Genomic DNA, 24,081 nt, shown 5'->3' on the forward strand with positions numbered 1-24,081 from the left:
GACATTGGCTTGAAAGTAGCTTTGATTCTCTTTCCCTCACATGGTAAATTCAACTCCCTGGGCATCTTTTTCTTTACTAGCCCAATAAACAAAACAGTGCGTCAATACAGTTCAAGACATTGGTAATTTCTCTATATCCATCTTTGTTTTGCTTCTCTTCATTCATAAAGATGAATTCACCTCCTAGGTCACCTAAGCTTTCAGAGCCAATGACAAGCTAGTACCCTCCGCTCTGCTACAGAGAGGAAACTCAAGGCTCAGAGGAAACTCAAGGCTCAGAAATGTAAAGTGCGTTTTTCAAGGGCAAAAATGTGAATGGTCAAGAATCTCGAATGAGACCCAGGATTTCCAGTTCCCAAACTTCAGCCTTCTTCATGGCAAGAGTTTAGCATTCTTCATTGGAACTGATTACTTCTTTTTTCCATTTCAAAAAGCCTGAAGCTCAGGCAGGAAGAGAAAAACAGTTACTCACCCACAGGGGGCGGGGCCTGCTTCCAGCTGCATGGGTGGAAAGTTACCTGATTTTGTTTTTCTGTTTTGCAGCCTGTACCTGAGTACAAATATTAGGGATTTCAGACATGCCACACTGAACTTCAACCTTGCAGGATTCAAATCTAATCTTAAAAGAATGCATCCCCTTTAATTTAAAAAAGAAAAAAAAATCATTTTAAAGCAGCCAAGGCAGAGATTCTGTGATTTGCAGGAAGAAGTTTGTTTTAGGATTATAAATAGGGCAACGTGTACCCTTTCTTTGAAATTCAAAATCCTTGCAAGTACCATGGCTGGGAATTTAAAGGAAGTCATCTGAAAGTTGAATGTTTGTCTTCATTTTGGTTTTCCAAATGAAAGGGAAACTGTCAGCTTTTTGCTGACAGTTTTTTGCATCAACTTCCAGAGACCAAGAGAAGCTGGTGAAAGTGACCGGGGTGTCCCTGCGGTGAGGCCTGCGAGCCGGGGGGACCTCTCCTGCTGTTTGAAAGAATATCTATACAGGGAGACTGAGATTCCATCTCACTGAAAAGGTGAAAAGTCAACAGTAATTTTGAAAAAAAGAAATACTGTTCCTGAAACCAGGAGAAGCAGCTTTTGAAAGTACAATGCAAGTTACCACAGGCGGGTCGGTGAGGCCTCACGGTGAGACCAGAGCCGGTGAACAAAGCCGGAGCCTGGGCGACCCCGCAGGGCCTGCTCCAGTGCTTTTCCCATATCAGGATGAAGCTGGGGCTTCTGCCATGTGAACGTGCCCGCCTCCACGGGGCCCAAGCCCCCACGGGACCCCTGCCTCCACGGGCCACTGGTCTCTCCTAGGAGCGAGCGCTCAGCTTGACCTCAAGTGGTTAGAGGGAAGGGACCCGAAAAGAGAGGCCACCTCGGGGCTCATTTCTTGCAGTCAGTTCTCAGGAAAGAATAACAGCCAGAGCACACTTTGCTTGCCCTCCCACTTTTACCTGAGACATAACAGGATAACCAAACAGAGGTGTAAGGAAAATGGCAACATACCAGCTAGTGAAGGCTGCCTCCTCTCCTCAGAGGTTCATGAGCTTTGACCAGAATAAGCAGACCTCACTTCAGACGGCATTTATCACTAGAGAGAGTGACAAACAGCTTGCTCTCACAGGGGAGGAAGGCAAAACAACAAAGGGGCCTGAGGAGGCCAAGAAATGATCCGAGACACTAACAAGTACCAGCGGCGGACCCCCTGCATTAGGGGCGGGGGAGGGGAGGCAGCCCTGTGGATGTTATTACTTTTGCATGTCTCTTTTTATCTATCTTTTTAAAAAAATTACAGAATGTAAACTCCATTTGTCTTGCTCACTGTTGTGATACCAGAGCTGAGCACATATAAGGAGGCGCTTAATAATTGTTGGCGAGAACAAATAAGTAGACTGTAACTACGTCAGAACCGATTGGTTCAAGAGAGTCAGACTGGCTTCCAAATGTTGGTCAAGAGTTGGAAGTAGGATGAGCCAAGGGTATGCTTAATAGGCCCCTAGGATCAGGTGACTTTTCTAGAGCTAGAATTCTGAGGAGGTGACAAGGTAATAGACTGCAGTCTTCCTGAGAAGAAAGAGTTAAACAGGTTGAAGCCTGCGTGTCTGAGGGGAATGTGTTCGGCAGGGGTAAGGGCCGTCCAGCCCTGCTTAGCAAAGCTTGACCAAAGGTGACGATGACTAAGGGCTAAGGTTGTGGCCTCCCGCCCTCCCTCCAAATCGATCCTTTACTGCGACTTATCAGAAAGAGAAAGAAGCTTGTTTACTTTAAACCCCTGGATCCCATAAAGGGAGCAGGGAAAGGCTTAAAACCCACAGACGCCCAGGGCCGGCGCCCAGAGCCACCCCACCCAGCCGGCAGAAGGCACATCCCACGGGCAGAGAAAGGGCCCAGGGCAGAGAGACAGCTGCGCGGGCTGGAAGGTAAGTGCCTCCCCACACCCTTGCCAGCATCTTCCAACGCCCCTGTCTGACTCAGGCTGTCCCTTTGTCGGGGGTGGGCAGCGCTGACTTTGAGAAGTGGGGGTGAGGTGCGACCCAGGTGTTTAAAAGGACCCCATGAGCAATGTGCCATGTTCCACACACCACATTTTAATTCATCTGCCATGACTATTCTGTGTCTTCAGAAAGCCTAAGAAAACCAGAGACTTTCCTAAAGATGCTTTTCCCCACCCAGTGGAGGGAAAGGAGAAGATACTTCCCAAGTGGTGCTAGTGGTAAAGAACCCGCCTGCCAGTGCAGGAGATGTGAGAGATGTGGGTTTGATCACTGGGTTGGGAAGATGCCCTGGAGGAGGGCATGGCAACCCACTCCAGTAATCCTGCCTGGAGAATCCATGGACAGAAGAGTCTGGCAGGCTACTGTTTATGGGGTCACAGAGAGTTGGACACAACTGAAGTGACTTTGCACACACACACGGAGTGTGTGTTTATTTCTGGCCTTGAAGTGGCCTTGAAGTGGCTACATATGAAGCCATTTCCCGTTTTACGATGGTCTGATTTAGCAATAACGTAAAGGCCTTTGAACGCGATTCTACCAATAGGATACTAGTGTTAGGACGTTTATTTGACTAGAAACCCTCCCCTTTCCCTTCTTTCAGAGCAAGCATGACCGCAAGGCTCCCTATATTTTGTTCTTCTACTTCTAATACTCCAACATTGGAATTCTCCCTCTGTCCAACTAGGATTGTTCCCTGGACAGCACTGGAATTAGCTGGGCACCTGCATAGAAATGACACTGGTTCCTAGGAATCCCCAGGCCTCAGCAGTTCTCTTTAAAAAGTCTACTGAGGGACTTCCCCAGTGGCCCAGTGGCTAAGACTCTGAGCTCCCAGTGCAGGGACTAGGGTTCGATCCCTGGTCAGGGAACTAGATCCCACATGCTGCGACTGAGACCCAGTGCAGCCAAACAATATTAAAAAAAAAAAAAAAAAAAAGTCTACTGAGACCCCCAACTTGGTTGAGAATTTGCCCAGTGATTCTCTCTACACCTCTGGTTGGTGATAACAGGCATAATAGATGCATGCATAAGCTTTCCAGATTCCCCTGATTTCAGGCAGAAGAGGGCAGGAGGAGAAGGGGGAGACACAGGATGAGACGGTTGGTTGGCATCACCGACCCAATGAACTTGAGTTTCAGCAAACTCTGGGAGACGGTAAAGGACAGGGAAGCCTGGCGTGCTGCAGTCCATGGGGTCGCAAAGAGTCGGACACGACTGAGCGACTGAACAAAAGGTAGATTTCAGTGAAAAAAGAAATACTTCCTTGCCCTCTACTGAAAAGAGCATTCTATTTTAAAATTTCCATGTGCTTTCAGAATGACAAGACTCAGGCATATGCTATTGACTTCTTTTGTCTTCTAGACTATAATAGCCTACAAGACTCAAATTGATGTGTTTAACACATCTATTTGAAATGACAGGAAATGCGAATGTGGAATTTTAAAAAGCGCATCTCCGTGTTTCACTTGCTTTTTAAGAATCTTTTTTAGGTGCTGAAGGGGTAGGCTTGCAACAAAGTGATGCTGCATGGTCCCCAAAGCACTGTTTTCTCAGCCCTCTGGAGTTGGCCCTAGAATGTTCTCAGACCCTGGGAAACAACACGTGAAAGCAGGCCAGGACGCTCATGCCCAGATCTGACCAGCATATTTGTGATATGCTGGGTGCTTGTAAATCCAAGACATCTTTCAGGGAGCTGTGATGCACACAGAATATGTACAGACTGGTGAATTCACTAGAGGATCAAGCTTTGTGAAGGCCTCCTTCTCAACGAACTCCCCGCTTTCTGCTGGTTCCCCACTTAGGAAAAGAATCCCTTAATCCAGTCTCTCCCGATTTTCATACTCGCAAGCTCAACAGGAAAATGGCAATCTGAATTGACCACGGCAACTAGAAACATCTAGAGAATCTGCCTGGGTTGGGAAGGTGAGGGAGGGGAGCCCAGGACACGGCTCAGAAATTTCATTTTAATGAACAGCCGTTTAGTAAGGCCTGGGACTCAGCTTCTCTCAGGAAATCTCAGGAAGTAAGGCTCAAGGAGAGATGGTGGGAGATTTATGGAGCTGAGATCAGAGGAGAGAAATTTAACAAGATCCCCCAAGGCCTTTACTAGCTGTGAAAAAACTGCTGGCATGTGGAGGCATCACCCTGAATTAATTTCCAACCCCTTTGCCTTTAAGGATTCATTTTTTTCACAGGAAATAGCAGGTGTAATTATTTCCCAACCAGCTTATAAACTACTTTCAGTTTTTCATTAACTGGTGCTATTTAAGTTCAGGGGTTAAATGTGAAACTATGAAAGTTTTTTTTAAACCTGCAGAATGAGAAGTGACTATGTAAATTTTAAAAACTATATCCAGGTAGATCCTGGCATTAACCAGTTGCAATTTTTTTTTATTGGTGACATATGATTGGATGGCATTTGAAAAAAACGAGACCATTCGACTGCTTTGCAGGTGGACAGAATTCAACCACTCCTGCAGAAGCCAAAGGAGTAATAAAAGGTGATGGCCATTATAATTTAAAATTGTTCACAAGGCCAAGAACATAATAGGCACTCAATAAATGTGTTTGATTGATACCATAATACCATAAAATAATTGTACTGTATAATAAAGCCGTTTGCTAATAATTTGCTAGGAAACTTGCCTGCGGCTCCATCTCAGTGCAGCGCTAACTTTCCACGCCTGTTGGCAAGCGGGGTAGGAATAGGGTGAATTCTAACCTCCCAATTTTCAGGGGAGTGTTCTGCAAGAAGGAATTTTTATTAGGGAATCCACACCCCCCCAAAAAAAGGTTCTTAAAGATGTTTACATTCTAATGATTTTTCTCATTACAAAAGCATTACATTCATTGTAGAATTAATAAATGCAGAGACCCAAAAGGAGAAACAAAACCACACTAATCCCACCACTCAGACATAGCCAGGGTGAAGAGTGGGTGTGTCTGCCCCAGGCATATATACCAGTTTTCACAGAAAGGGCATTTGAAATTGTTTTACAAACTACTTCACTGAATCTCTTTCCAAGTCAACAACCATTTTTCTATAACATCACCTTCAATGACTAGGAGGTATTATAAATATGTCACACTTCTCTTATAATTGGACAGTTGCTTGCAGTTTTTACTGTTATAAACAGTGCCCCTGTGAACAACCTGATAGGTAAACCTTTCTACAAATGGGTAGAGAAGAAAATCTTTTCTACAGATTTAAGGACTTTTTCCTTGCCATGAATTTCCTGGACCAAAGAAATCGAAGGTTTATTTAGAGGAGGCGATACCAATAACACATTCTCTGCCTCCTCTCTTCTTTTCCCTGTTTACGCTTCTACCTTCTGTCTTTTGCAGGTTCATGAAGGACTGAAGGACACGGGGCTCCCCTGGAGACGTGGAGTGAGGTCAGAAACTGCTGGGAGGCTCTGAGGAGTGAAATGACCTCTGGAGTCTGTCTGGTAGGAAACCCTCCAAGGGTGTCCTACCAGGACCTTTGCCACTAGTGACTGAGTCTTTCCAACCGAGCTGATTTCTGCAGCCTCTCAGCATGATCGGTACGTCCCTGGAGTGAGCGGGAAGAGGGGTTTCTGTTCTATGTCCCTCAGGCAAAGGCAAAGCAGATGAACCTGGCTAAGTCATCAGGAGAGGGGAAAAACCAGAGATGGTTAATCACACGAGCAGCCGCACCCAGCGTGCCGGGGGTTTGTGGCAGCGATTGGGGTCAGCTGGAACTCTAGAGCCGGTCTGCAGTGGGAACCCTGGGAGCAGTGCCCAGGGGAAGAATTCCCCCTGAAGAGAGCAGACCTCACACGGGCCGGGTGGGACTCTGCTGACGCTCTGCACCCTGTAAAGGTGATCCGGGGTCTCAGACAGGAACCAAAGGAGGTCAGTCCTTAATGGAAAGAGGAGCACATCAACACAGTAAAAAAGAAAAGAAAAAAAAAATGCTGATGTTGTACACTCAGAACGAATGTGTTCTACATCTCAATAAAACTGGAAAGGAAAAAAAGAGGCAGAGATCAACATTCTGACCCCATAGAAGCTGAGTGGCTTTCATGGTATGCTCACAACCACACAGCCTAGGCTGAAGAGGGCTGTTTCAAGGCATGCCTGTGAATAAGGGACATTTTTACTGGAAAAAAAAAAAAATACAGAAGGGTTCATTTTCCAGTTATTAAGAATGGGTTGATTTTATGCCCAAAGCAAGGCTCTGATTAACAACTCAGTTATCCTGGGGGAAAGAGTAAACTGGGCTCCATCCTTTTCCACTTCCAGCATTTGGGGGAAAAGAAAGGATTAGATAAAATGCTTTATTTCTTCTCATGTTCCATTGTGGGCAGGAGTTCATATATTAGTCAGAAACCATTTTTAACAGGAAATCAAATGAACCAGGAGGGATTTATTCACAGGAGGCTCCCTTTAGCTAGAAAAGGAGAATTATTAACAACAATGGAATAGTTCTCTCTTTCCATGTTCCTCCTCTCCTTCCCCACCCTCACCTCATCTCCCACTCGCTACTGCGACGGGAAACCACTGCAGTGAGTGAGACTCGACATCTGAGCCCCTGTGAACGCCTCTGTATCCAACAGCCGTCTGAGGGTGGATCACAGCTTGTCTAAACGCTAGGTCCCCATGCAACATAACTGTTCTCAGACTGCAAGTCTGACCCCAGTTACTGATGATGGATTGGGGTGGATGGTGAGGAAGAGAGTCAGGGAGGCTCCGTTACTCCAGCCGAGTTATTACTGTTTATGATGTTGTCTTCCACTAAGCATTTGTTTCCTAAAACCAGTTCCCACCAGGGATTCCTTTTCTCTCTTCACCCTTTCAGAAAATTGATGCACACAGATTTCCCATCCATTTCCACAGGAAGTCTTCCTTCCCCATTGCGGGTGGTCGCAGATCACAGATCACATAAACCCTTTATTAGTGTGTCTGTTCCAGAACACACAAGCCCAACGCCCTTATTTCTCTCCATCGCTCAAGATGCTCCCGACCTGTTATCCCTCTTTCTTCTTTGTTCAGGTCTCTCCGTGAAACTGATGAGATTCCCTGATGATGCTCCCTGACTCTGGTGGAAGGTGCAGGTGAAATGAACACTTTCATGGCTACTGATTTCCCTTAGCAGAGCTGTGGAGTGTGACAATGGTGTTTGTGTCCAAGCTATCAAACGCCATTATCACACTAAATAGCTACTGCTAGGCAATCCTTCCGCTCCCTGAAGGCGTTGACGTCTGCTTGGTACGGGCAGGAAAGGTCATCTCATAGAGGTGCTCCCAGTCCCATGTCATTGCTGAGGACATTCTGGTCCTTTTGTGCTCATAACCAAGATGTCATCTGAATGTTGCCTCTTCTCATGCTGTTGTTTTAAATAAGTTAATTGATTTTGAGCCTTTGTGTTTTCCCAAGTCAATAAAATGATTGCAGCGTCCCCCAGAGCACCCAGGCACACGGTTAGTCTCGTGGTAATTGTTCAACCCATGCTTACTGAGTTGAAATGGAGAGGAAGAGGGTAGATGTGGAAAACAAACGGGTTTAAATCTAGGGTTTGTAAACCACACGCTTATAGATAAAAAATCAAGGTATGTGGATCTTCTACTTGTCATCATGAAGACAACTTTCTAATAAACTTGTACATGGCCTAAACGACCTTTCAGAAATTATAGAACGTGTTTGATTCCTACTGATTTTGATCAGTCACCAGGCTGACTACTGAATTTGTATGCTAGGTCCTTCTTCCTTATGTTTCAATGAGTTTCCATCAGGAAATTACCTGAACTACATATGGGCTGTCATAGCTAATCTGAGCATTTTAAACCCCATGTAGCACCTGGGACACTTGGACCAACTGGGTGGTCTGGTTTGAAACACATTCTTTCTCTGAGAAGCGTTTAAAGTAAGAAGTAGGTTCTGTCTTTGCTGGGCTAAAACTTCTCTCCTGTGACTTGGCTAAATGAACACATATGTTTAATCAGGGGCTTCCCTGGTGACGCAGTGGTAAAGAATCCGCCTACAATGTAGGAGAGGCAGGTTTGATCCCTGAGTCGGGAAGATGCCCTGGAGAAGGAAATGGCAACCCACTTCAGTGCCAGGCCCTGGGAAATCCCAGGGATAGAGGAGCCTGGTGGGCTACAGTCCATGGGGCCGCAAGTCATACACGACTTAGCAACTAAGCCACCACCACCAGGTTTAATCAAGTTGAAAGGGGTTGGAACGACCCCAGAGGCCAATTCTCTGATTTATTTATTTACCCACCCCTCATTTATCAAGTAAGCATGTATTGAGTGGCAACCTTGGGCCAGGCACTGCCCTAGGCACTGGGGAGGCTTTTAAATTAGTGGGTGTTCACTGGCTCACGATCTGAGACTATTCTAATTGTTCCAGTTACGTTTTCGGGGGGAATCAAGTGAACAAAACTGCAAAAGATTTCCAAGTTCCTTGCTGGAAAGGACCAGGTGAGGGCAGCCCACAGGCTCTGTACACAGCACAGGTCCTGGGGGACTTCCATCCGGAGGAGAGGAGGGTCCTTTCCTGTCTGACCCCCAACTCCTTCCCCTCCCATTTCCTCCCTCCTGACATTGTCCATGCTCAAGAGGGGAACCGGACCCCCCTGAAATAATTCACACACTGATAACTTCTTTTTTGTGTTTTTCTGGAGAGCATGCTAATTGAAGGAAAGTTGACAGACAGCACGACTTTACACAAATCACAGTATTTCACTTGACCATACAACGCAGAACAAAGATGCCAGGATTGGAATCCATAGAGAATTGGTATCCCCCGAGACTGGGCATGGTTCTGGAATGATCTGGTCATGCGAGTACAGCTCACATGGGTCTCCTAAATCTAAGGTTCTGTCCCTTAGCTATTATCCTTCCTTGACCTGGTTATTCCACAAACCCTCACGCTTCACGACTGAGGCTGCGTGGAAGCTGGGTTAACATCCCAGTGTTGGATCCATATTCTCTGCCCCGCCCCCACCTGCTTTCTCAGGGATCTGTGGGAAGCCCCTAGGATAGGAGAGGGGTAAGTCATAGGACGATCTTTCCCTGTGAGTTCTCCAGATGCAGAGAAGGCCAAATACCACGAAACCCTGAAACCAGGAAGTCAAAGATAAGGGTAGAGAAGGAACATCTAAGCAGTAGTTTGGGATCAGGAAGCAGGTGGTCAAACTCTTCAGACACGGGCCAGCAAACTTAGGGACCCAGCTAACCGCAAGGCACTGGCTGCCCCAGAGTGTGTTCACAGGCTAACAGTTCCAGGATGGCCTCGTGTGTCCCTCCTCACTCGCACTCACCCTGAGGTTTTGCTTGTGCGTGCTCTGAAACTTCAGTTGAATCTGACTCTTGGCAACCCTATGGACTATAGCAAGCTCCTCTGTCCATGGGATCCTCCAGGCAAGAACGCTGGAGTGGATTGTCATTTCCTCCCCCAGGGGATCTTGCCCATCCAGGGATGGAACCCGTGTCTCTTATGTGCATTGGCAGGTGGGTTCTTTACCACTAGAGCCACCTGGGAAGCTGGAGATTTGCTCAGATGGAACTAAACAGGGAGCCCATAAAAAGGAGAGCCTGCGTCCTTTCCGCCAGCTTGGCTCACATAACAGCTCGCTGCAATTCCTGCCTGAGTTTGTGCCGCATTCAGGGCTGGGGACACGTTCTTCCTGCAGGTCTGTGAGGCGCACGCGTGGGGAAGCCGCGTCTCCTCCAGCCTGACGCCCACATCTCTAATCACGGCCTCCTTCGCCAGCCCAGCTCACATCTCTCCAGCGCCCACTGGGATGATTACTGCCAGCTGTCTGCAAAAAGCATCCCAGGGACGCTGACTGACTCCGAATGTCATTTGCAAGATGAAAGGGTTCACTTGGAAGTGCTGTTAAAATCCCACATGGGCAGACAGCCACGTTAAGATGTTTTCTTCCCCCAGGAGATAGGCCTGTACTTTGCAAGGCGAATCCTTTCACCTTAGAACAGTGGGTACCTGGAATGCGCCTGTTGCCACTGAGGGACCTGCCCAGTGTCCCATCCAGCCCCAAGGAGGGCCTGTAAGGTGGCAGAACAGTTACCATATGGCTATTCTACCCTTTTTTTTTTTCCTCAATGCTTCTTAAATCTATGTTTTCTGCTTGTTTACTCCTTGAATCAGCAGACAGTATATTGTTAGAACTAGAAACCCATTTCCTCTTTGTTTCCATGAGGAAATGGAAGCCCAGAACATTAAGGAATACGTGCAAGGCCATCATCCCATCCGTCTGTGGCCGAGGTGGACGCTGGCCTGGCCGCTTCATCCCCAGGGTGGTCTGTGGAATGTCACCTGCCAAGACTGGGCGTGAACGGGAGTCAAGCTGACTTGCTGACCGAGTCGCGAGACGCCATGTCAAGTCCCCCACCCTTTTGTTCACCTGAGAACTGTCTTCCTCAGGCTTCAAGGAGACCCTCCACCCCGGTTTGGTATTCTAGACTTCCGGGGACAGTCTGTGATGACGCGCTTTCTCTTCATCCTTCCCATTCCCTGGACAGACAAGGCTTGTGCGGTGACTGTGTGTCTGGTATTGTCCTGGCTCTGGGATCACAGGGAAAAAGGCCCCATCCCTTTCCCCAGCTGCTCTCCGGGGAGTTGTTGGGTCGTCACCCAGATGAAGACACGGAGGCCTTGGGGCACCAGATACCATCATGGAGCCTCAGACAGGGCACCACAGACTTTAGTTATGCCCTCCACGTCTTTTCAGATGGAGAACCCCTGAATGTTTGAGGCTATACTTTTTTTTTAGTTACTGTTGGGAAAATAATCACTCATGTATTTTGACGCGGCTGCTTGCCAACAGGTTGTAGGTTCAGGGCGTGTTGTTGGGTTGGGTGGCAGGACCTTGAGGGAAAGATCTAGCTGCTTTTACTTCTCCACTTGCCAGCTTCAGGGGCAGCTCGGGATCTGCTGAGGGGCGTGAGGAGGAGTTGGGGGCTGGATTTGAGCGCTCTTCAGTTACGTGCGTGAAGAACGGTCCTCACAGGAGCTAGGTGAGCTGTGAGTTGGTTCTTTCATGATGCAGCCTGGGTCCCTGTCACAGCAGCCCTGCCCCTTTCCCTGTCGTGAAGAGCCAGCCCCGAGGCCAGCAGTCAGACGCCCATCTGCCCATCCATCCCCCCTCCTTTGGCAGGGGCTCAAAGACGCCGCTGGGGGCAAAGCCATGGCGGGTGCCCCTAGGGCCTGTGGGGAGGAAGACCAGAGGGGGCATCCACTTTCTTCCCTTGAATATTCAAGTTTCCTTCTGGCTTTCTGAAGGAAAAGGAGGGCTGCAAGCTGCACAGAAGCTCACCAAATGTGGATGGCCACTGAAATTCATTCCCAAGGTCCGCTCATAAGATAGCCTAATTTAGAAAGCAGGTCCCTATGTGTTCTGGGGGGAAAAAAAAAGGTTTGTGATGCATATTTATCATATACTTAGAATATTTAAACACTCTGCATAGGATTCCAAGATGAAGACATTCATTCAGCCAACATCAACCATGTGTTCCTACTACACGTCAGGTGCCAAGCTGGTCACCGAGCATGCAGAACTGAGGCAGTCTCCCAGAATGTGGTGCACAGACCACACAGTCTAGTGAGGACGCTGACAAATGAGAGAGAGCGCTGAACGGCAGATTCTGTGAAGGAAAGAGAAGGGATACCAGGGGGTGGGCAGGAAGCCTCACCATCTGTGGTGAGAGAGAAAGGCGTGAATAAAGGGTAAGACGCAGCACTCGGGGGCTTCAGGGAGCCACCCGATTAAAGAGAAACTCAGGGGACTTCCCTGCTGGTCCAGTGGCTAACACTTCGCCTTCCAATGCAGAGGGTGCAGGTTCGATCCCTGATCGGGGAGCTAAGATCCCGGAGCTAAGATCCCGTATGGCCCATACGGGCTGAGAAACCAGGACATAAACAACATAAGCAATAATGTAACAAATTCAATGAAGACTTAAATTTTAAAAAATAAATTAAAAAAATAAAGAGAAACTCAGTTGTGACCTTGACGAGTGAAGTGTAGACGTTTTCAGTGTGACGGAAGTTGGGTTACCTTTCATCCCCAAAATGTTTCCCGCAATTCCCCAGAAAGCAGTGCAACCTGGGACTTATCCTAACCTGGGATTTATCTGGTGGGGCGCTCCCCTCTCAAAAGTACAGCCAAACAGCCTCAGGAAAAAGATCACCTTTTAAGTGAAAGAAACACGTTTTACTATTTGGCAGGGGCGCGTGTGTCTGTACACACACATGCGTGCTTGTATATGTGTATTTGTAGTGCATGTGTATGTGAAGAATTTTAAATTTCTCCAAGGAGCTAGGTAAAATTCCTTTAAAATCTCATTCAACTGGGACTTTTCCTTTCTGGAACGCCAGTGCCAAGATCTCCAACTAAAGCGCTCAGGCCAGCGTCCCCCTGGTTCCCAGCGCTCTGAGCCAGGGACCGCGCTCTTCTTGCAATACCGCCCCCTACAGGCAGGACTTGTCCCTGCCCATCACAACGGCTGCGGTTGGCAAGGATTTCCTAAATTAGCTCATTAGGAGCTGCCTCAGAAGGGAGTCACCTGCTCCATCTGTATGAGCTACTCCCTGGACCCCGTCTCCATAAACTGTGGGCACAACTTCTGCCGTCCCTGTCTGAGCCTTTGCTGGCAGAGCTGACCACGACCACCGCTCTGAGGAGCAGATCTGTGTGACACACCAGGAAGCCAAAGGCCTCTTCTGTGAGGCTGACCAGACCCTGTTCTGTGGGCCCCGCTCTGAACGCCCCAGGCACGCAGCTCACAGCCACAGTCCAATACACACGGCCGCTGAGGAGTCCCGGGAGAAACTTCTAGAGAGAATGGGCTCCTTACGGAAAATGAGAGAAGAAATGCAAATCATTCTGAAACCAGGAAGCTGAAAAAATTCAGTCATTTAAGGAATATGTAGCCTTAAGGAAGGTGATGATTACCGCTGAATACCAGAGGATACACATTTTGCTCCAGGAGGAGGAGCAGCCGCATCTGGAGGCCCTGAAGAAAGAAGCCAAGGGCATTTGTCTGTAACTCAAGGTGAGTGTGTTCAGAACAACTCAACAGAGAGAACGTCTGAAAGCAATGTACAGAGAGCTGACTGGGATGTGCCACAAGCTGGACACGGAGCTGCTCCAGGGCTTGGAAAATGTGCTGGAAACAACCGACTTGACAGAGATGCAGAAGCCTCAGCCCATGAACCCAGAGCTCCCTTCCTGGCCTGTCTCTGGATTTCTACACATGCTGAACAACTTCAGCATGAATAATCTTCTGAGTCAGACAACGACCGCTCGCCATGCAATCCTCGATGATGCAAGTGTGATGTCTGAGGATGACCACCCCGGCGTGTCCAGACAGCCCCAGGGGTGGGGGGGGGGGGGTCGTGTGTTGTGGCCTGGGGAGCTCAGGCCTTCACCGCCGGGAGGCATTACTGGGAGCTGGACGTGCCACAGTCCTCCAGCTGGATTCTGGAGGTCTGTAAAAGCATCTTCACAAGTGATACCAGTATCAGTATTGGTGCTGAAGAAGCATTTTTTCTGTTTTCTACAAAGGTGAACAGTCAGTATATTCTGTCCACCACCTCCCCACCCTTAGTTCAGTTTGTGAAAAGGCCTCTGGGTAAGATTGGAGCGTTTCTGGATGATGACAATGGAACTGTGAGCTTCTGTGAAGTTTTCAGAAGTTCCCTCATATATAGTTTCCTTCCTTTGCTCTTCTCCTCCCCTGTGATACCTTTCCTTTGTCTTAAATCTCCATGAATTGTCCATTTCTCGGACCCTTGATTGGAGCTTCTTCTCTGGGGATGTTGCAGCCCTTCACTTCATGTGAGGCCACAGGACACCTGCCTGTGTCCAAGCACATTGTTATTTAATGTAACATAGTGACTGCAGAGGAGACGGCAATGGACCGCACTCCAGGACTCTCACCTGGAAAATCCCATGGACGGAGGAGCCTGGTGGGCTGCAGTCCATGGGGTCGCACAGAGTCAGACACGACTGAAGCGACTTAGCAGCAGCAGCTGACAGCAGAATCTAGCTTTAATTTTGATAAAATGAGTTTTCAAAGGCTTGCGACAGAGAGGGAGAGGAGTGGAAGAGCTTGTTCTATTGAGTGTCTGCTGACCTATTAAACATGCCAGATGAAAACTAATCTTGTTCCACCTGGAGAACCAGTCTCCACTTTTCTGGTATATTTAGCCCAGTTAAGAGTCAATTAAAGTCCTCCTCGTTTCTTAAGGCTGCCTGTCTTCTGGACAGCATGTTCTGTCTCCCACTTGGCTCCCAATAGCTGCTGGATACAAAGAAGTGAGAGATTCTCACCCACCCTTTGGATGGCCAGCTGCTGTATTTACGGTCCCCCCCTCCCAGCACCTTACCAACCTGTACCCGAGATTTTTCTGGGCTCCCCATGTGGCTCAGTGGTAAAGAATCTTGCCTGCCAATGCAGGAGATGCAAGAGACCCGGGTACGATCCCTGGGTCAGGAAATCCCCTGGAGAAAGAAATGGCAACTCACTCCAGAAATCTTGCCTGGGAAATCTCACGGCAAAGGAGCCCGGTGGGCTGCAGTCCATGGGGTCGCAAAGAATCAGACACGACCGAGCGACTGAGCACACACGTGCCCATGTCTCTCCATGAGCTCAGGCTCTTCCAGGTGGGATCCTTTGCTCAGCAATTACAGCGAGTGATGTGCTGAACTGTGGAAGACATGGAAAGAGCCCCATATTCATCCCTAAGAAACTGGATACAAATCATGACCTCAGAATGTAAGTGGTATGGTAGGAAGTTTTGATTGCAGGAAGCAGTTTTTTCTTAGATCATCTCAAGTGATGAGATTCTTACAAATTTCTCATCACACATTCTCACATCGCACACATATCTACTGTGTGTAAGGCACTGAGCTGGGGAGAGCTTTTTTTGGAAGGGGCTGCACGGCAGTCAGAGGACAGGAATCACATGGGAGCCCCAAACAGTCGTAAGGCAAGGCCTTGCAGAAAGTGGAAAGACAGTCAGGATTCAAGAGTACCCCAGAGACGGGGGTGTCTGGTCACCCCCGCAGGCTGTAGATATAAGTCAAGTCTCAGCCATCATAACAGTTGCTCTTCCTGCTGCCATTTCTGCCTCCATCCTTACCTACAGTTTCTGCTCAACTATAACTACTTCTTGGAGAAGGCAATGGCACCCCACCCCAGTACTCTTGCCTGGAAAATCCCACGGACGGAGGAGCCTGGTAGGCTGCAGTCCATGGGGTCACTAAGAGTCAGACACAACTGAGCGACTTCACTTTCACTTTCCACTTTCATGCATTGGAGAAGGAAATGGCAACCCACTGCAGTGTTCTTGCCTGGAGAATCCCAGGGACGGGGGAGCCTGGTGGGCTGCCGCCTATGGGGTCACATAGAGTTGGACACGACTGAAGCGACACAGCAGCAGCAGCAGAACTACTGCTTACTCCTATGTTCTGCTGGTTCTGGGGTCTCATGGCCCTGCTGCTTCATGGCTTCTGCTTGCCCGCCTCCATGGGGTGTCTTTTCAGTTTCCTCATATGCTACCAAGTGACTCCTCCTTCCCCGTATCTCAGTTTGGGTTCCTGAACCAGAGAACTGGTTGTATTTCCACAGGAGCATCTTTCACGCCAGGCCGGGACAGAGGCTGCTGGTCAACCTTGGGGCAGAAAAAACAAAGGGCGTGTGTATGAGAAAGTCTAAAGCAGAGAGTGATGTGTAACTTTCACTCTGAGCAGGAGCTAGTCCTTCTCCAGATGAAAAGCTAGGGGAAGACTTCTCAGGAAGAGGGGGGATAGCATGTGTCAAGTCATCAAGCAGAATGGAGTCTGGAACAGAGACAAAGACCGTGAAGCCAACTGGTGTGGCAGGTACATGGTGGCCTGCAGGGGATAGGGCTAGAGAGGTGGGCAGGGGCTGGGATCCCTGGCGGCCCGATGGAGGGGGAACACAGGAGAAGGGCAGGTGTGCGTGGTCCTGCCTGTCACTGATGGGTCCCCAAGACCAGCGGTTGACAGCCTACAGCCTGTGGGTCAAACCCAGACTGTTTTTGTGTGAGCAAAGCATGGCTTTTATGTTTTTTTAAGTATTGGGGAAAAGATCGATTTTAGTATATGTGCTGCCGAAGCGAGCACTGGGGAAAAGATCAAAAGAATATTATTTCATGACGTGTAAAATATAGATGGTATGCAAATTTCAGCATTCACAAAGGTTTCTTGGAATCCACCAACCATCCCCACTTGCCCACACTATCTCAGTTGAGCTAAGAAAGAGGCAACTCTTAAATCCAGAAAACCCCTCTGTCCAGGCAGGTTGGGATAGCTGGTCCCCTAGAATATGGCCAGGGTCATTCATTTACCTACTGTCGATGGCTGTTTTCAAGCTCCAAAGGCAGAGCAGAGTAGATATGGCAGAGGCCATATGGTCCACAAAGCCTGAAATATTTACTATCTGACCATTTACAGAAAAAGTTTGCTGACTCCACATCAAGATCAAGGAAGAGTGAATAACTTATCTGATAAAGCAGGAGAATATGACTGTTATTATCATGAGAATGTTGACCATGCCCACTCACTTTCTCCCACTGGAGCTCAATTCATTTTAAAAACCTAAATGATGATCGTGTTACTTCCCTGCTCATGATCGTTTAATGGCTTCTCATCCCACTGAGAACAAAACCCAAGGATCCCAAGCCTCCCTCTCAGACAGACCTCATCTCTTGCTCTTCCTCTTGCTCAGTCCATGGCACACCCACCAGCTTCCTGATCCTCAAACGTGCCAAGTGTGCTTCTGCCCCAGGACATTTGCACCTGCTGCTTCCTGTCCAGAACCTTTCTGTCAGACACATGCACACTTCACTCCTTCACCCTATTCTTATATCTGCTCAAAGCTGTCATTTCAGTGAAGCCTTCCCTCCTCGTTGTAACACTCTTCACCACCTGACATCATTTGCTTATTTTCCGTGTCCACCCTGGAAGGTCAGGCACATAAGGACAGGGACCTTGCTGTTTTGTTGGCTACATAAATGATTGCTGAAGCCAAGAATTGCATGCCTGGCTCCAGGGACCTGTCCCCACTCACTGGACCATATAATTGCTAATCAATATTTCATTTTGGCCAATATCCATACTGCTACAATTATGCGGCTGGCCTGTCTCTCTCATCCACTGGCCTCTTTTCCTGCCAAACACCTTGTCTTTAATCATCTGAACATCTGCTCTGTGGAAATCTCATGCCAGATGCCAGCCTGAGATGCTGGCATTTCCCTGGTCCTGAGGATGGATGCATTAAATCCTGAGTCCAGGGATGCAACCAGGGTGATCCTCCAACCCCTCGAAGCTGACAATGACCTTTTATGCCTAGATGCACTTTCCTAGGGTGAGGGTCCAGAGCTGTCATCCAACCGTCACGAGGGTCCTTGACCCTCTGAGGGCTTAAGGAGCTCTGACTTGAAGCAATAGTCATTCGCCTAAACATACGCCAAGGCCTCTTAGTCTGTGTTTCAGGCCCTCCTGTGGGGAGCCTTCTGCTCTCCAGTATCTTGTGATAGACATGTGTGCTCTTAGCACTCAGCTGGTTCCACTGGGACGTTCTCTTTGCATCTCTGGAAGGATCCTACCTTCTACACTACATTCTGAAACGTTGGAGACAAACCACAGCCTCCTCTGAGGCCCCTGAGCCCCCCGGGGGTGGCCCCACAGAGGCTGATTTCTCCAGGTGGCAAGGAGCGCTGCTCTGAGCCCCACACACCGCGTCCTGGGTCAGAGAAACTCGTCTGAAAAGAGCTGCCAGTCAGGATCCGGCAGAACGACTTCCGGGCGTTTCTTCGTGAGCACGTCCGGTCCAGGATCCACTTCCTGCCAGGATTCCCGCCCATTTCGCAGAGCCTCTGAGCGGAGGCCCCGCAGCGACGGGGGCAGAGGCATTGGTCCCTGAGGCGGAGGTTCTCCGAGGGCGCCCAGGCACGGTCCTTCCCGAGACCGGCTCTGCGAGGCCTCTCCTTTCCGGCAGCTCTCCTACGAAGACAGCTGCTGTCCCTCCCTCTCTGGGGCGCGGTGGGAGGCTCCAGCTCCGCTCAGCTGCCCCTGAGCCCGGGAGGGCCTGCCTCAGGCCTCAGCTCAGAATGACTGCCGTCACCACCACCATCACCAGCTCGAGGATTCTCAGCTGTGCCGATGCTGGAGAAGCCTTCAGCCCACCCCAGGAACTGTAGTGTTATGGACTGGCCGGTACTAACCAACCCACCCAGCCCTGCCGGGCAGAGCGGCCTCTCCACTCTCAGGGGCGCCTTAGAGGGGGAGGGTCTCTCAGCCTCGGCACTACTGACCTTTTGGGCCAGAGGATTCTGTCGTTGGTAAGTGTCCAAGGGACGTCGGACACTGAGCTGCATCCCTGGCTTGGACCCAGTAGAGGCCGTTAGGACCTCGCAGTTGTGACCACCAGAAATATCTACAGAGGTGGACAGAGCCCCTGGTGGGGGGCAAAATCACCCCCAGGTGAGCACCGCCATTCTAAGGAGCAACTCTGTGACTGAGAACTTCAGAACAAGAGGTGGAAATGGCAGGCGGCTTGGGATGCCGGCAAGACCACTCCTGCCAAGTGAAACAACACCAACAATCCCCCAGAGCAAAGTGTGTTTGGAGGACAAGGAAGACAGAGACCAGGGCGGTTGTTCAGTCGCTCAGTCGTGTCCGACTCTTTGCGACCCCATGGACTGCAGCATGCCAGGCCTCCCTGTCCATCACCAACTCCTGGAGTTTACTCAGACTCATGTCCATTGAGTCACTGATGCCATCCAACCATCTCAGCCTCTGTCGTCCCCTTCTCCTCCTGCCCTCAATCTTTCCCAGCATCAAGGTCTTTTCCAATGAGTCAGCTCTTTGCATCAGGTGGCCAAAGTATTGGAGCTTCAGCTGAATCCCAGGCATGGAGAGAGAAAGCATATTTCTGTCTTAGGAGAAAAGGGATTCAACAAAGCAACTGCACTCAAGTGCAAGGAGACAGAGGGACCAGGGCCTCTGGGAGCACAGATGTGGGGGCTGAAAGGAAGACTTCCTGGAGGAGGTGACCTCCGAGTGGAAACTTGGAAGACAGTGAAGGTTTTTTCAGACAGAGGAGGGGAGGGTCTTGGCCTAAGCTTCTAGGGTGCTACTGCCTAAAAGTCCTTTCCAAGGGAGCAAGCTAATGTTCTGCTTTCCAAGGAGGGCACAAGAGTAGAGCAAAGCAGAGCGGTCAGGGCCCAGAGGCGGGGCAGAGCAGGAAAAGCACACAAGAGGAGGGGCCTGGGGACGGAAAACAGAAAGATACCGGACATCCTGGGAGCTTGTTAGAAACGCAAATTCTCCGGCCCAGCCCAGACCCAGTAAAGCCAAAGCCCTGGGGGCGGGGCCGGCAACCTGTGCTTTAATCAGCCCTGCAGGTGACGCTGATAAACCTCTGGGCTACGGACTGGTCCACCACAGTGCCCATCAGTGTTTAATGAGAGCAGCAGAAGGAATCAATTAACCAATTATTCTTGCCTTGGAAACTAGAACAGCAGAGTTTTGGCACCCGTGGCTGCACATCATAATCACCCTGAGAGCTTTAAAAATCCCATTGCCTAAGGCTCTGCCCCAGACCGATTTACCTGAGGATCTCAGGGGGACCCAGGCACTGACATTTTTAAAGCACACCAGCTGACGATAATGCACAGCCAGAGCGGAGCACCCCTGCTGCTGTTAAACGAGGTGTCCTGTTTTGAATGACTGAGAGCTTTGTTTTTTAAGAGGAGCATCTTATATAAAAGGATGCATCAAGTAAGAAGTTATTTAGACATTTTTTCTCTCCTTTAACTAAAAATCAGGAGGTAAAGTGCCTGGGGCTGGGGCAGCAGGTTCGCAGTGTTGTCAGCAATTGATGTCTTTCTGGGTGTCCATCCTGTTCTGTCCTCACGGTCGCAACATGATTACTAGAGCTCCAGCTATCAAGTTCATGTTCCAGGAGGGAACGTCTTAAAGGATGAAGGGCCCAAAGTGCAGTTGCACTCTAACTGAATCCTCTTTAAAGAAAGTTCCTGGAAGCCCTCCAGGCTTCCTCCAGTACTAAGTACTCACCTCCATGAGTACTTAGACCTCATTGGTCAGAACTGGGACTATGCTCCGCTGCAAGGGAGTCTGGGAAACAGCATTTTAACTAAGCACTTTTCCTCTCTGAACAAAATTGGGTCCTGATTCTAAAGAAGAGGTAAAGAATCTGCCTGCAATGGGGGAGACCCGGGTTCAATCCCTGGGTCAGGAAGATCCCCTGGAGGAGGACATGGCAACCCACTGCAGTATTCTTGCCTGGAGAATCCCATGGACAGAGGGGCCTGGTGGTCTACAGTCCATGTGGTTGTAGAGTCAGACACGACTGAGCGACCAAGGCACTTTTCTAAAGAAGGAGAGGGAACAGATAGAGTGCTTTCTTTTTTCTCTCTTCCCCGTATGGACTGTTCTGGTAGTGGGGAGGCAGATATGATGTAGCCTCGAGGAGAAACAGATTGTTATAGTAGGAATAGGAAAAAAAGGCAAAATGAAAGTACAGTTTTTAATGCTTTTTCCCCTAAGCAGGCCTTTAGAATCAAAGGAAAAAGGCAGACCAGTTTTCTTCTCCCACCCAGAGAGGAAGGAGAGGGAGGGTCATCGGGCTGGGAGCAGCACGGGGAATGGGGAGGGGAAGGGTGAGGGTGGGTGGGGGTGCGGGGCAGATCGGGCCTGGGGAGGGGCGCACCGTGGGGGCACCCCTGGAGGCTGGGCCTACAGCGCTGCACTTGGGACCATTTCGAGACTTACGTTATCTGTTTACTGGTGACCGCGGAGGGACAGTTCCATGGCAGCTGCCTGCTCAGATCCCTGGAGTGTCCGGGAGAGGATGTCCAGATGCCCATCTATGCCTGAGACTGGCTGGGCCCCTCCCCAAGTGCCGTGTGTGGACACACCCCAGCCCTTTCAGTGGCCTGTGACAGTAACCACCTTTTCAGAGAGGGGTGACCCCTGGAGCTGCAGAGGGGGTACAGAAGGTGAAGCCTGGCCTCTGGAGAGTGGCAGAAGCCCCCCACCCAAATCCCAGCATAGACTAAATATGAGGGGTGTCTGGCGGTCAGAACCAGCATCCTGGTCTTTATGAAACTGGGGAAGAGATGACTCACGACTTTGGGAGAAAGCAGAGTGACCTGCAAACCGTGCACTCACATGCTGTGCATTTAGGACTATTTATTGTGTTGAAGAAGGAATTCATAGGGCCTGGACTCCATCTCAGCCCTGTCCGTGCTGATCGTGCTAGGCCGCCTCTCCAATGGACTCTGAACTCTGTGCTTAGCGCCTGTGGGAATGACAATGGATGGATAAGACCCCCTCTGGATAGGGGAATCTTGAAGATCACATCCAGGTTACTCATTGCCTAAGAGAAAACAGACACTAATCACCCCTGCCTCTGGACAGTATCTATCGGAATGTAACCATAGGCTTATTGATTATTAACTGTTTGAACACATAACACGCGAATGATGGGGTTATTGTGATTGTATTTACCCTTCCTTTGTAAGCCTCAAGGGATTTGGGCTGGTGGGTTTGGACACATACACATGGGGTATAAAAGATTTTCACAAATGCTAGTCGGGGCCCTTGGCTAAGAGGAGACTCTGCCTTGGGCCTGCCGGTGTAATAAACTGCACTCCACTATCTGCATTGTCCTTCTGAGTGAGTTTGTTTCCCAGAAAGCATGGCTATAACAGTGTATCTATAAATGGTGTAAACATATGCATGTATTTGCACAAACTGTGGCCATCCTTTTGCACTGTTATGCAATACAGATAGAAGAATAAAAATAGAAGACTAAAGTTATTTGCTGAAGCATCTAGTAAGCACCCTGAGAAGCGAATGCTGACAAGCGGAGTGACCCACGCAGGAGGTGTTTCTGTCTTAGGAAACATGCCGGAGGCACTCAGGCCTGAGACCCTGAAGGCCAGCTTGGGGTGGTGATAGTGGGACCCCAGCAGAATAAGGGCAACCAAGCTGGGCTGGGGGTCCCTTCTGCTTTCCCTTCTTTGCTTCAGTATTCCTCCTGGAGGTTGCTGGGGCTCACCTCAGCGAGGGCTTGAGGGCTTTTCTTGGGGTATACAGAGAGCAGGGTGGTGGTTACTGGAGGGGGAGAAGATGGGGGAGGGTGAAATGGGAAAAGCGGCTCAAGTGTGTGCTTGGAAACTGGACATGATGGTGAGCAGACTGTAGTGTACACAGAAGGCAGACCGTCATGTGCACACAGGACACCTGGAGAAAGGATGGCAGTCCACTCCAGGATGCTCGCCCAGGAGAGTCCATGGACAGAGGAGCCCATGGCTGGTCCATGGGGTCGCAGAGCTGGACACGACCGAGTGACCCACACATGAAACTTACATAATGTCATAGACCAGTGTCACCACGATTTTAAAGAGATTGCTGGCTCAGGGGCTGTGTCCTAAACACACCGAACATGGCCTCCACATTCAGTTTCCTTCTTGAGAAAAGGGGGATTCGGATGCCAGATGCCTCTCTTCCTAGATTGTCATCAGGCATTAATGATGTCATCCACACTTTGAAGACATCAACAGCGCCATGCAGAGGGTGGCATCGTTCCGCCCCATTGCCAGACTCCCTTCCAGCTTCCTACGCAGAGATGACATGAGTGATCCTCCCTGGCAACCTATCTGCATTGTATCTTGAGAGGCAACATTCTCACCAGAAGGTTGACTTCCTGGGTGCGAGACGAAAGATGAAGAAAGTGTTTTGTGACAAAAGAACCTCTGGGTCTCCTGACCTCAGATCACATGGGCAGAGGCTTAGCATCCCCACAATCAGGGCTGGACCCATAAGGAGCACAGCTCCTCACTTTCAGAAACTGATGCTTACATTTCTTGGCACCCCTTGCAATTTGGTAGAACTGGAAGTTGCAGAAGCAGCCGCCTTCCTTTTCCAAAACTCTCCACCTGGAGTGCCCCCCTTGATGATTTGGCCAAGGGTAGGCACTCCGAGATGCCCTTGAGTGTGTTGTACGGGTCTCGTGTGCCACTATATCTCACGGACAGGGAACGGTTCTGTGAAGCATTGTCCATAGCTCTCTGCAACTTTGTGATATTGCGACTTATACAAAGTATATATTTTGTCTTTGTCCCCATTCCTGGCATAGAGCTTCTAAAACCCTTTTCAGCACTTTCCTAAGCAGTGAGAGCTATAAAGGTGTCTTTTGTTATGTTAACAAAGTGACTTTGGAACGTTCTTAGGTAACCTAAGGATAGGGTTGGGTTTCGAAGGGTTCAACCCTATGATTAAGTTAGAATATTCAGCAGCCCTCCACCCAACCTCTGGGGTGGGGAGAGATGTAGGGGGTTGCAGATAAAGTTTAATCACCAATGGTCTTTGACTTAACCAATCATGCCTATGTGATAAAGCCTCCATGAAAGTCCCTTCAAAGGAAAGCATCAAATTCATCAAAGTAGTTAACAGTCAGTCCAAAAGTCCCACTGCCCACAGTACACCCTGGACCAGTTCAGTCAGAAGCTCTGGGGTGGGACCTAGAAAGCATCAGTGTTTTGTGAA

General features: G+C 49.3%; 1 long non-coding RNA gene and 1 pseudogene across 1 annotated transcript; both read left to right on the forward strand.

The window, feature by feature from the left end:
* Window positions 1-2,261: 2,261 nt before the first annotated feature.
* On the forward strand, window positions 2,262-8,131 carry LOC122425681. The gene is made up of 3 exons (XR_006264961.1): window positions 2,262-2,414; window positions 5,835-6,034; window positions 7,506-8,131. It is a non-coding gene; the product is annotated as an uncharacterized LOC122425681 (long non-coding RNA).
* A 2,334-nt stretch (window positions 8,132-10,465) lies between these two features.
* On the forward strand, window positions 10,466-14,247 carry LOC122425375 (annotated as a pseudogene).
* Window positions 14,248-24,081: the final 9,834 nt, after the last annotated feature.

This window comes from Cervus canadensis, chromosome 23, assembly GCF_019320065.1.
Source record: "Cervus canadensis isolate Bull #8, Minnesota chromosome 23, ASM1932006v1, whole genome shotgun sequence".
Taxonomy (NCBI): domain Eukaryota; kingdom Metazoa; phylum Chordata; class Mammalia; order Artiodactyla; family Cervidae; genus Cervus; species Cervus canadensis.